The sequence below is a fragment of the Lynx rufus genome, unplaced genomic scaffold (genome assembly GCF_022079265.1).
Source record: "Lynx rufus isolate CCGP_SWC_20201006 ecotype Redwood Valley unplaced genomic scaffold, mLynRuf1.p SCAF_12, whole genome shotgun sequence".
Taxonomy (NCBI): Eukaryota; Metazoa; Chordata; class Mammalia; order Carnivora; family Felidae; genus Lynx; species Lynx rufus.
Genome location: NW_025814826.1, coordinates 53,142,452 through 53,156,209, shown reverse-complemented (window position 1 = coordinate 53,156,209; position 13,758 = coordinate 53,142,452). Strand labels below are relative to the sequence as shown.

Here is a 13,758-nt window from a genome sequence, read left to right as displayed (position 1 = left end):
TTATGGGATTTTGTTGGTACCTTGTCTTCCAGACCACCGAGGCCCTTCATGGCCCCCAATGAGGCTGGCTTGTTCACCTAGGAAATGAGAAATGTAGAGGTGGCTGTGACCTTAGAGACCAACCAACCCTGTCATCTCACAGATGACAAGATGGGCCCTCAGAGGGTGAAATGAGTACAGAGCTGGACAGCTGTCCAGGCACAGAGGCAGAGCAGACAGACTTCCCTTTCCTGCCAGCACGCACTTCCCTGCTATTTATTCTGCAGTCTCTGCCTCCTTGTGTTCTGGATTGAACAGTGTCCCCCAAATTCACGCCCACCTGGAACCTTGGAATGGGACCTTATCTGGAAATCGGATCTTTGCAGATGTACTCAAGAAGAGGGAATACTGGGGGGCGCCTGGGTGGCGCAGTCGGTTAAGCTCCGACTTCAGCCAGGTCACGATCTCGCGGTCCGTGAGTTCGAGCCCCGCGTCGGGCTCTGGGCTGATGGCTCGGAGCCTGGAGCCTGTTTCCGATTCTGTGTCTCCCTCTCTCTCTGCCCCTCCCCCGTTCATGCTGTGTCTCTCTCTGTCCCAAAAATAAATAAACGTTGAAAAAAAAAAAGAAAAAAAAAGAAGAGGGAATACTGGATTAGAGTCACCTCGGATCCAATGACTGGTGTCCTTATAAGAAGAGGGAAACTTAGATACAAACATACAGAGGGAAAAGAGCCATGTGAGGTCAGAAGCAGAGATTAGAATTAGGCTGCCCAAAGCCAGAGGACACCAAGAAGTGACAGCAACCATCAGCAACTGGAGAAGACAGGGGAGGATTCTTCCCCGGAGCCTTCAGAGAGATCATGGCCCTGCCCACACCTTGCTTTTGGACTTCTAGCCCCAGAACGGTGGAAGAATAATTTTGTTTTAAGCCACCCGGTTGGTGGTACTTTGTTACAACAAAGGAAACTCATACATCGTTTTGGCCTGGTGTTCTCCTCTCTCCCTTGGTGAAAGAACACAACCGTAAAGAAACATACTAATTTATTCAAACGTGATATGATCTGGGGCCCACAGCTCCAGTCAGATTTGCATTTTAAAAGATGACTTCCATTAAGGGTGGTGAGATTGAAGCAAGACTAGGGACCCTCACAAACGGGGTTCTAAATCCAGCTCTGCACCTCACCCCCTGCAAAGAATATATGATCACCTCCATTTGCTAGGTGCCCAAACCAGGGTTCAAAGAGGCATAAGTGAGTGGGGCAGTGTCGGATGGTAGCAGAGAGGGTGGGTTCTGGTCCCATAGCCTCTGCCCTGATCCTCATTCCTCCCCTTCACAATTAGCCATATGACCTTAGGCAAGTCCCTTAACCGCTTTGTGCCTCAGTTGCCTCCTTTATAAAATGGGAATGAGAATAACAAAACCTGTATCTCAGAATTGGCATTTACGGAAATGCATTTTGAACAGAGTCTGGCACCTAGTAAATACTCAATTATCTTAGTTTGTTACCGGTGCCCAAGGCCACATGGTTGTAAGTGACGAAGACAACACGCGAACACAGGCATGTAGGCTCCAATGAATGTTTCGGTTCTGTAATTCTGGACTGGAGAAAGTCTATAACATTCTAAGTGCCAGCTTTACCCACAGAACTCTCATTAGCAAATGAGCCCAAGAGGGTTGTGCAAACGATTTCGTGACTCGATGGAGATACTCCACTCAATCAAAGGCGCCATACTGCATGACCACAAACCCCCACCTGGGCCTTCCTTTGGGAAATAGGGCTGTTGGGCACTTGTGGACAGGAAAGAATGGTCAAGCTTAAACTGTAGCCCAGATGAGGCTGAGCCATAGGAAGCCAGTTCTTCATTTGGGTCTTAGATGATGAGGGGGATGTGTGTGTACGTGTATGTGTGTTGAGAGGACTCAGAATCACCATCTCCCTGAGCAGAGTCAGCCGGGAGCTCGGGTTCAGAGTCACCTTGGCAGCCTTGAAGAGCCCAAACAACCTCCCCTAAGAGGTGGTTTACACAAGCGGCATGAACTCAGGCTTTGGAACACAAGGGCTTGAGTTTGAATCCGAACTCCACCACTTCTTCTATTGGGAATATGGTCCAGATTTCACTTTCCTGCACCTCCATTTCCTTTCTTGATAAAATGGGAATGATCAGTGACCTGATGTCATGGGGTGGTGGCAAAGAGCAAACAAGACAGTGTCTGTAAAGCATCTAACCCAGAGGAAGGACCTGGATTCCAGAAACCTATGTTGCTCTGATAATGGCAATGATGAACACGAGAGTGATGCCCACTCAGAAGATGAAACGGGGGAGACTGCTGCCTTCCTCGCAACCGTCATTGCCTGGGCAGCCCCTGGTCCATGCAGCCTCCCCACAGCTAAAGCTGAAAGGGGAAAGCAGATTAACAGACTTCAGCCCTTAAAATCCATTTGTGGATTCCTGGTTCTTTTTTTTAAATGCTTATTTATTTATTTATTTTGAGAGAGAGACAGAGGGAGGAAGGTGAGTGGGGGAGGGGCAGAGAGAGATGGGGAGACAGAATTTCAAGCAGGCTCTGTGCCGTCAGCACAGAGTCCGACATGGGGCTCGATCTCACCAACCATGACATCATGACCTGAGCCAAAATCAAGAGTCAGGTGCTTCACTGACTGAGCTACTTGGATGCCCCATGTAGATTCCTGGTTCTAAAGGGTGATGGCAAATCCCTTCAGTTTTGTTTCCCTGGGAAGTGCCATGAAGATTCTGCCTGGTGGAACTTCCCAATCGATGTATAAAGACCTCCTTCGAGAAGGTTGATCCTAAAACCAGCATCTCCGGTAAACACAGCCCTGTTGTGTGAGATGCTAACAATTACTGCGGCTCTTTGTTCTGTGTCGTTTGGCTGACTTTCAGTTCATGAGGAAGTGTCTGTATTGGAGCCAATTTGAATTGATTTTGCAAGTGAAATTTCAGGGGACAATGTGCCAGGTGCCTCAGAGAGCTGGAGTCTGGCGGATTCTCTGTCATCTGCTCATAATAACCCCAACCCAGGTTTGTCTGGTGAGCCGCGGTTCCCAAAGCACTGTGGTGTCACATTTGCTATTTTATTTGATCTTCGCAATAACCCTGTGAGGCTGACATTGTTCGCCCCGTTTATTCCATTTTTACACTTAACAGACGAAACAACAAGAGCTTAAGGGATGTGCCCAGGCTATACACGTAGCACCTGGCTGGTCTGGAAGTCGGACCCAGGATTGTCTTTAAATGCATTTCAACGATTTAGTGAGTATCTACTATGCATCAGGGATGCTGTGCTACACATTGGGAATATGCAGATGAATAAAGCATAGTAAGCCGCCTGAGTAGGAGGGGAGACAGGTGTGGAAACCAGTGTGCCATACATTATAATTTGCACACGTGTAAGAAGTTAGTCACTTGCTTCCTACTCCAAGCCTTTCTTTACAGCTCTCAACAGGCTTCCATTCCCACCCCAACCGCAACCAAATAAACCTGCGCTTATCAAGGTACTGACAACCTCAGCTTGCCAAACGCAAGGGTCCACTCCTCATTCTCACTGAACTCAAATTCTCAGAAGCAATTGACACAGTTGGGCAATTGTAACTGGGAACAAACTAAGATAATTGACTATTTACTAGGTGCCAGACCCTGTGGTCCGACAGACAGCAGATTATCCTCTGCCTCTAACATTTTCTTCCTGGGCTTTCATAATGCCAGACACCGTGAGTTGTTCCATCATAGAAAGCCAAGCTCCTTCTCAGTCTCCTTTGCTGAGACTTTGCTTTTCCTCTGATTGATTTGTGAATGTTGAAGAGCCCTGGGCTCAGTCAGTGTTGGGCTCCCTATTTGGGCCCTTCCGTGCTCTCTCCCTACGTTCCCTCCTGCTCCCATGGCTACAGATACTATCCACATCCTGATGACCAAGTCCTTCTTGCTGGCCCCAGTCCCTCCCCCTGAGTTCAGGCCCGCATATCCGTTCAGCTTGTAGATATCTCCACATAGACATCTTAAAGTTCATTATAAAATGAGCATACGCAAAACTTTTCATTTTCTCCCCAAAACTTGCTTCTCTATCATCACCCAGTAACTTGGCTCCTAATAGTCATGGCTGGTGCCTCTCTTTCTTCATAAACCACACCCAATCTATCAACAAGTCTTGGTGGTACAGCGGCCACATTATGTCTTGAGTTCACTCACTTTCTCCATCTGCACTGTTCCCATCCTGATCCCAGCCATTGGTATCTCTCTGAGACCAAAGAAATAGCCTCCTAGCTCATGCCTCTATTCTTATGCCTTAACAACTCATGGAACAGCCAGATGAATCTTTTAAAAGATATAAATTAGATCAAGTCACCTTTCTGCTTAAAACTCTCCACTGGCTTACCACTGCTTTTACAAAAACCAAATCCAAACTCCTTCGCATAGCCTACCAGGGTTTTCATCATCTCACTCACGCCTTCCTCTCTGACATCATCTACATGACCTGGCCCCCTCAGTGCCGTCTAGCCAAACTGCCCCAGGGCCTTTGCACTTGCCCTACCCCCTGCTTGAAATCATCTCCCCCACATCTTTGCAGGACTGGATTCTTATCATCTGTTCAGATCTCAACTCCCTCTTCTCAGCATGGCCTTCCCCCAGTCATCATTAATTTTATTTCCTTTGAAGGATTTACTACCATCTATAATCCTGTCATTTGTCTCTCTCATCCCTGCTAGAATGTGATCCCTATGAATGTCTGGTCCAAACATGTGCTATAAGAAGAGCCCCAAAGCCAGAGCACCCCTGGTTCTTGCATTTATGGGGAAGGTAAACACAACATTGTATATACTTAGAAACTTGTTAATTGCTGTGAAGGAAAAGAACTGGGCTCTCAGAGGAAGATCAGATGGCGACTGTTCTAAAATGGGTGATCAGAGAGGGCCTTCCTGGGAATAGGGAATTAAAATGAGGCCTGAAGAACTGGAATGGGCATCCATGGAAAGAGTTGCAGGAGAAGCACTATAGGCAGAGGGGTCAGACACGTTAAGGGTATGTGTAGACAGAAGGTGAGGAAGAGAGAGATGTATAGATTCCTTTCCATTTCTCTCTCTCTCTTTTGAAATAGGTTCATAGAATCTTATAACTTTGTTTTAACTTAATGTATCAAAAGCATCTTTTCATGTCATTTGATCATCTCCAGTTTTTGTTTTGTTTGTTCGTATGAACAGTGCTGCATTACATATCTTATTTTTTTAGGTTTACTTATTTATTTTGAGAGAGAGAAAGAAAGAGTATGTGAGCAGGAGAGGGGCAGGGAAAGAGAGAGAGCGAGAGAGAATCCCAAGCAGGCTCCTCACTAGCAGCACAGAGCCAGACACAGGGCTCGATCCCACGAATTGTGAGATCAGACCTGAGCCAAAACCAAGAGCCGGACGCTCAACCGACTGAGTCACCCAGGCGCCTCCAAATTTCTTATTTTATTTATTAATTTATTTTTTAACGTTTATTTATTTTTGAGACAGAGAGAGACAGAGCATGAACAGGGGAGGGGCAGAGAGAGAGGGAGACACAGAATCTGAAGCAGGCTCCAGGCTCTGAGCTGTCAGCACAGAGCCTGATGCGGGGCTCGAACTCATGGACTGTGAGATCGTGACCTGAGCCGAAGTCGGACGCTTAACCGACCGAGCCACCCAGGAGCCCCCAAATTTCTTATTTTATTTTATTATTATTTTTTTTTAATTTTTTTTTCCAACGTTTATTTATTTTTGGGACAGAGAGAGACAGAGCATGAACGGGGGAGGGGCAGAGAGAGAGGGAGACACAGAGTCGGAAACAGGCTCCAGGCTCTGAGCCATCAGCCCAGAGCCCGACGCGGGGCTCGAACTCACGGACCGCGAGATCGTGACCTGGCTGAAGTCGGACGCTTAACCGACTGCGCCACCCAGGCGCCCCCAAATTTCTTATTTTAAAAGATATCCACATCCAGCAGAATGGTTGAAATTAAAAAGGCAATACCAAGTGTTGGTGACAACATGGAGCAATTGGAATGGCCACACGCTGTTGGAGAAAGGGTAAACCGATAATGAACTTGAAAGTCTTCGGCAGTATCTACTACAGCTGAGCAGTCACTGCCTGTGACTCGGTAGTTCTCCTCCTGGCATGTAGTCAACCTATGCGTGTCTGTCTACCAGAAGACACGTACGACAGTATCAACACAGCACTGCTGAAAAGAGCAAAAGCCAAAACACAAACAACCCAAATACCCACCCACAGTAGAGTCAGTCAACGGAAGAGTCGTACAATGGAATCCATGGAGCAATTAGAAATGAACGGACTATTGCTACACCCCACGTGGATGAATCTCACAAACACAACGTTGAATGGAAGAATCCAGACACAAAAAAGTAGACTGCATTATTTCATGTTTCGTGAGTTCAAAAATAGGAAATTGCATCCATGGTGCGGGGAGTGAGGAACAAGGGAGGGGACAAGAGGGAAACTTCTGCAGGAAAGGTCATGTTCTGCTTCTTGGTCCTTGTCATCACACGAGTGTGTCACTTTGTGACAATTCATGGAGCTGAACGCGAGTTTTGCATTTCCCTGTATTCTATGATGCTTCAATAAGTTTTACGCGTTTAGGATCATTTCATCAGGAAAATTCTTAAGTATGAATTTTCTCTAAGGAAAATAAGTTTTGGCAAATGGTATTGTGGTGGGTTGGGTTGAATTGTGTCCCCCCCCCGCCCACACACACAAGAAGATATGTTGAGGTCCTAAGCCCCAGTACCTGTGACCGTGACCTTATGTGGAAATACGGTCTTTGCAGATGTAATCAAGTTACGTGAAGTCATGCTGGATAGGGTGGTCCCTAAATCCATGGGCTGGTGTCCTTATGAGAGAGAGGCTTGGCCACACCGACACATGGAGAAGTCCATGCGACATGGAAGCAGAGAATAGAGTGGTGTAGCTACAAGTCAACGAATGCCAAAGACCGCCGGGAACCACCGGAAGCTGAGAGAAACCATAGAACAGACTATCCCTCGTGGTCTCCAGAAGGAACCAACCTTGCCAGCACCTTGATTTCTGACTTCTTGCCTCTAAAACTGTGAGACAATACATTCTCGTTGTTTTAAGCCTCCTGGTCTGTGGCAATTGGTATGGCTGTCCCAAGAAATCAAGATAAGCGCCAAATTCCAAGAAGGATTACTTTTTGATCCCCGCTCAGCCTCTCGGTAGAAGGTAAAGAATGTTCCCAAGCAGTGGTTAAAATTTAATCTCTTGATAACCTTCTTGGTTCCAGCCAAGAACAGGGCCTCTCCCTACTTTCCATTGCAAATGAATGACGGGATTAATCCGTTCCTGTGGAAGTCACGTACAGAGCGTGGAGTCTGAGGAGGGAGGAGAAGGTGAACGAAGGGAAGAAATGCGGCAGTTTTCAGATATATCATTAATCCCAATTTTTAGCTGTTTATGTTCTGCGAAGATATTATTACTTTTTTAACTTAGTTCCTTCCTCGTTGCATAATAATTTAGGTTTACTTTACGAAAATTATAAAACACATGAAACCAAACAGAATACATGAAAACTACCCATTACCCACACCCAAAGACGCCCACCATTCGTATTTTGGTATATTGCCTGCCAGGCATTTTTCTTTGCACGTATGTACATTTTTTTTGATCAGAAAAATATCATCCCTTCCTAATTGTCTACATATCTTCTCTTCCTCTTTACCAATAAACATAGATTTTTAAAAATACTCCTGAGACCCATTCTTCTGCCCACACACACATTTCTGCTTTTGTTTTTCATCACACAGTCCTCGCCCTGGGCCCCTTCCTGTGACCAACCCATTCTTTCACACAAGCAGTCAATTCTCTCTCCAGCCCTAAGTTCACATGGGAAGGCCTGGATTTCATCTCAAACAGTACAAAGGGAAAGGGTGTTTTCCAAAGACTTCTTTTGGTGTGGTTGCTGCTTTTCCAGCAAATATCAGACTTGCCTTCTCTTTGAGATCTCAGGAGCTGAGGGCTAATTATGTGCCTCTGTTCAGGACATGATTATCCTCGACATCAGGGCAAAGAACTGGTTTTAGGATCTTCCTTCACACTCCACGTCCTTACTTCCCTTCCCTGTCCCCTACTAACATCCATCCTAACGTGTGATTTGTGTCCTGGGATATTGTGATGGATGCTTTGTATTTGCATCTCCAGATCGACTCTCCGTTTCCCTTGGCCCAGCTCTGGGTCCCCGGAGGCTCATCTGTAGGATGGGCATCACCGGCGTGCTTGCCCTCTGGCTTCTAATTGGGTTTGGCCAACAGGAAGCACTGTCAGGAGATCCAGAAGGTGGTGGGAAAGAGAAGCCAGAGAGCGAGGTGCTCTGCTGGGGCAGGTGTTGGCTCCTGTGACGTGGCCTTCTCCAGGCACTTGTCTCCACCCAGCCAGCCCCTTCAGGCGTAGGACACGTTAGGTCACATGGCTGTTCCTCCTCCAGGTCACCTCACAGTCCTCACCGGTTGTTTTCCTAACCCTGCCCACACCTTTGCAAATACAGCTCGTCCTCAATTTAGGATGGGCTTTTGCCCCGATAAACCCATTGTAAGTTGAAACTATCCGTGTCAAAAAAATGCACGTAGGGGCACCTGGCAGGCTTAGTCCGTTAAGCCTCAGATTTCAGCTCAGGTCGTGATCTCACGGCTGGTGAGTTCGAGCCCCACATGGGGCCCTATGCTGACAGCTCAGAACGTGGAGCCTGCTTCAGATTCTGCGTCTCCCTCTCCCTCTCTCTCTCTCTCAAAAATAAACAGACATTTAAAAAATAAAAAAATAAATAAGTGCATGTAATACACCTAACCTACCCAACATCATAGCTTAGCGTAGCCTACTTTAAACATGCTCTGAACACTTACATTAGCCTACAGTTGGGCAAAAGCATCTAACATGAAGCCTGTTCCGATAGCAACGCATTGTTTCCACATTATCCCTCCCTCACATCTCCGTCCCCAGTGAGGACCTGCCTCCGGCTTCCTGCTACCACATGCAATACCACAATAAATCCAAAGTTTCATAAACTTTATAACTGACATTTTTTCAGTTCTTTTTCTGGTCTCAGTTTTGACTTTATGCCAAGCACAGTCATTTTATGAGTAAATCACGTCACATAAACCTCAAGTCTGTGTTGCTTAATTAAACATAGTGACCCTAAACCCATAAATAATGGCTTTAAAATGTGTTTTTTCCCCCTGATTTTCTCCCTTCGGTCATAAATTGCATAATAAAAATGAATGACAAGAATCCCACAGGTTATCATATAGTGAGCACTTTGACATGCTGGGTTTTGTCCTGAGCCTGGTGTGAGCTTTAGCTCATCCACAGAATGTGGAACCAGCTCGGACCGGCTTTTGAAAGCCAATTGTTAAATTTTCAAGAATTTTGTAAGCTGGTTACTAAACGCAGCGATCACTAAAAATTAGATTCTGTGAACGCCCCATTAAAGAAATTGCATTAAAAACAGCTGTAATAAAAACTCATCATTCACGTATTTCTAAATTATTTTACTACCTTTAACTATTATCTAGGTTCAAGTTAGGTCTATTGTATCTGTACCATGGAAATACTGTATAATGGTGCACATCTCTTCCAATTCCACATTCAAATGTGTTACACTGGTATCTTGGACATCATCTGTGGTGGGGGGCAGTGCATATTTGCACCATGGAAATTAGCAAACGCTACAAATCGAAGAGTCCTCCCCGCCCCCCGTCCTCGCTCCCGACCCGGAGTTGCTTGTTAAGCATTTACCAGCACACCACTGCACTTGACCATCGCGACAGTCCTGTGGGATTGGTACTTTTTTCATTTTATAGATGAAGAAGTAAGGTTTAAAGGAGACAAATAGCTATCCTAAACCCTAGAGTTAGTGGAAGGTATAGAGGCAGGAGTGCAATGATAATGCAGATAACCCCAGGCCACTCCCTCCCAAGGGTGTCATGGAACCATAGACGTGGTAGCTAGGTCAGATTTTGTTGGATAGCACCCTTGTGCAGACAAGGAGACCAGACAGAGGGGTTACAAGTCTGCCCAGGCTTACAAGAATGGCTGTTCCAGAAAATACCATGGTCCCAGACAGGATCTGATTGGCCCTGCCTGGGTCACGTAGCTGCCCCTGCTTCAGTCCTGTGAGTCAGTCCAGCATGGCTGCTGGGCACTGGGGGGGCCACCTGCCCCCGCGGGTAAAGGAACCAAGGCTGGAGGGCTCACCGAGCAGACACGCAGGGGGTGTCTACAGCCTTCTTACCTGGCCCCAGCCAGCAGGACCACTGGGACACACACGGGGACAAGTAGGATCAGAGTGCTAATGGTGACCGCTTTCCTAGTCCTCAGAATGTGCATCACACATCCTGAGTCATTTCATGTAATAACCCTGGGAAGTACAGGCTGTTATTAACATCATCACCCTCCCTTTGCAGAGGAGATAACTGAGGATCAGAGAGGCCGAGAAACTTGCCCCACATCGGCAGCTAGTGAGGGGCAAGGCCCGGATGGCGGCCCCACCGTCTGTCTCACCTGCCTCCACGCTGCCTGGCCTGGCTGCACGGCTCTGCTGAACCTGCCTCACGGCGCTGGCGACAGGACCAAATTAGACAACAATGCCTTGGAGAACCGCCGAAGCTCTATAAAAATGAGTCCCTCCTCTGTTTCCGTGTCATCCTTTATGTTGGAATCAAGGCAGCGATACAAAAGCAGATGTGGGGCACATTGTAGGTCAGCCTGTCCTCCCTAGCTCCTCTCCAGTGTTCCCACCGGGAGAGTCACCCCCTGGCCGTAAGCCACGTCTACAGACGGGCTCCGGCAAACCTTAAACAGGTAACTTAGGAGAGGCAATAATGCTTTGATTAGACCTCCAGTAGGGGCTACGTGTTCTCCAGTGGGGGCTTTGCGAGGGGCCCAGAGGGGCGGGGAAATCTTGCACGTCGATGAAGGACAGCTGAGGCAAGCGGGACTCAGGTGGAGAGGAGGCGGGAGCCTGTTGAAGGCGAGGGTGGGGTGGGAGGGGTGCTGCAGGGCGGAAGGAGGGCTCTGAGGGTGGGAGAGGCACTACCCAGGAAGTGGCAACCGGTGCCAGGGTGACTCTTCGGAACCTCAGCCATTCGAATCTGCGTGAGCTGGAAGGAGCTGCCCGTTGTACAGACGAGGACACTGAGGCCCAGACCGGCTCTGAATCAGGCTGTTGTGGCCGCTTTTCTGGCTCACCAGGGGACTTCGGTTGACGCCTCAATTCCCTAGAAGTGCTCTTCCAGGAGGGTTTCCCTTGCCTGGGGCAGACACAGGGAGCCGCCACCAGAGATGCAGGGGTGCAAAAAAGGACACAGGCAGAGAAGACACAGGATGCCCAATGAGATCTTCCTCGAGCGCTTTCCTGCCCGCCACTGTTCCAGCTCCATGGGGAGCTGTGTCCGTGTGCATGTCACTTTCCCAAAGAAACTCCAAAGCCCTCTGCCTGGTGGTCAAGCCCTCCCTCCTCCCCTGCTTGCCACCCTCCTGCCCTTCCTTGCCAACAAGGGCAACACCGCCTACCCCAGGACCCAGAGCTGCGTTTGCCGTGGCCGACGGCCTGTGTCGTACATTCTGTCTTCACCGTTGGCTTCTCAGCTCCAGGAAGGGCTCTCAGGTAAGACTTGTGAGTGCTCAGGGAGGCTTTTACCCACCTCCTGGCAAGTTCTTCTCCCTTCCACTGCATGGCTCCTCAAAGCTTCTTGCCCACCACATGACTTTGGCCAAGTCCCTTCCCCTCTCTGGGCTTCATTGTCCTCATCTGGGAAACGAGGGCAGGGGACAGATGATGTGATTACTAAGGTCCCTCTTAGAACTATCTTTCCGCGAAATTAGGAGTCATACCAAATGGCAATCCCCCGTGTTTCTGCAGCCTTTTACAGTTCATAAAGCCCTTACTCATCCTTCTCATTCAGCAGATTGCCTTGGAAACAAGATTTGCCTACAGTGAGACCAGCTCTCCGGAGCCCCAGCCCCAGGGAGGTCCCAGCAGGAAGGGCGGTTCCAGGAACTGGCCTGCCTGGGCTTACCCTGAGGTCCTGAGAAGGACTGTCTGACTGTCTGTCCCTCCGATCAGGCTGCCCTTCTCTGAGGCCTGGCAGGGGGTCCAACTGAGAGTGGCCAGACCAGTAAAGCCACTTCCTTGCATAATCCAGGCAAGGCAGGGCCCTGAACTGAGCAGTGTAGGCATCTAGGAAACACCTAGTTCTGAACAGAACTTATGTAAACCGTTCCAGGAGCCCTGCGTAGTTCACTGCCTGATTCATTCAACAAACACATCTTGAACATCTAGGATGGGACCTCGCTGGGCGAGGCACTTAGGAGAAAAAATGTGCCTCCTTCTCTTAAGGAGCCCACCATGGGGGAGAGAGCCCAGAACGGATGCATCCAACACGACCCATCACTCTTTAGCTGTGGGACCCTACAACACTGTGTACCCTCTGAACCTGTTTTCTCACTGGCCAAATGGGGTCAATGACATCCTGCCTTTTGTCTCATCTTCTGCAGCTCCCCACATTCTCCAGAACAATCTCTGTTTCACAAATACCCCAGACTCTTTAAAAAAATCTTTTTTTTAATTTTATTGTTAATTTTTGAGAGAGAGAGAGAGAGAGAAAAAAAGCTTAATTCGGGGAGGGGCAGAGAGAAAGGGGGAGACACAGAATCCGAAGCAGGCTCCAGGCTCTGAACTGTCAGCACAGAGCCTGATGCGGGGCTCGAACTCACCAACTGTGAGATCATGACCTGAGCTGAAGTGGGACACTTAACCAACTGAACCACCCAGGCGCCCCATGAATACACCACACTCTTAATGCTTGCATTGCTTTGCATCAGTGCTCCCACTGCCTGGGATGCCCCTTCCCACGTATGTCCCCAATATACCTGCTCAACGCCAGCATCTAGCACGGTCCAAAGCATAGTTAAAGATGAATAAATATTTGCTCCGTGAATAAATCCCACAAGATCAAGTGTCTCCCCCTCACTGCCCTCCCTCTCCGTGCCCCCTGCTCCCCTTCTGTCTCTCCCTTGGCCATACCTGATCTTCAGGGCAGAACAATTATTTGTTCCTCTCTCCCATTAAACTGCAAAGTCCTCCTGGGCAGACACCGTGAATGACACAGAACATTAGTGTTTAGTAAACAATAGTAAAAGTGAAAAACAAGTTGGCCGGGAAAGGCATTATTATCTTCCTTTTAATAATGACTCTTAGGTTCTGAATAAACCCCCAAGGAATTTTTTGAATCATCCTGGAAGGTCATGCAACTTGCCTAATCGCGCAGGGCCCCAGGCAGCCTCATTTTCTGACCTGAATCTGAGCTCTCAGACCACAGTTCTAGGCATTTAAGAAAAAGTACTTATTTCACAAATCCTAAATGCAGATTTTCCAACATCTCGCATATTGGGATACATTTTTCTTTCTTTAGTTGTACATAAAATAATGGTGATGTCTCTTATAAGTGGTGTATCCTTTGATCTGATGAAGTACGTTATCAGTTGTAGTTGGGAAAACTGAAAGCAACCTGTATTTGGCAGCTATCAATTAAATAAATGAAGGCACTTTTATGCAATTGAATAACACAAGATAATGATAAAACTGCTAATAATTATGGTTAATTACAAATTATGGGTATTTATGTGTATGGATAAAAGCCATTTGTGCGATTTTGCTTTGCTAACAAAATTTAGCTTCAATCTGATTCCATTTTTGTTTGAAAAACACTCTGGATTGATAGC

The 13,758-nt window shown here is 47.6% G+C and overlaps 1 long non-coding RNA gene across 1 annotated transcript; it reads right to left on the bottom strand.

Annotated features, from left to right (window-relative positions):
• Nucleotides 1-10,676: 10,676 nt before the first annotated feature.
• LOC124507477 (uncharacterized) lies at nucleotides 10,677-13,138 on the bottom strand. Its single transcript, XR_006961029.1, has 3 exons — nucleotides 13,061-13,138; nucleotides 11,548-11,785; nucleotides 10,677-11,285 (listed from the first exon to the last, which is right to left on the bottom strand). It is a non-coding gene; the product is annotated as an uncharacterized LOC124507477 (long non-coding RNA).
• Between the last annotated feature and the right edge of the window lie 620 nt (nucleotides 13,139-13,758).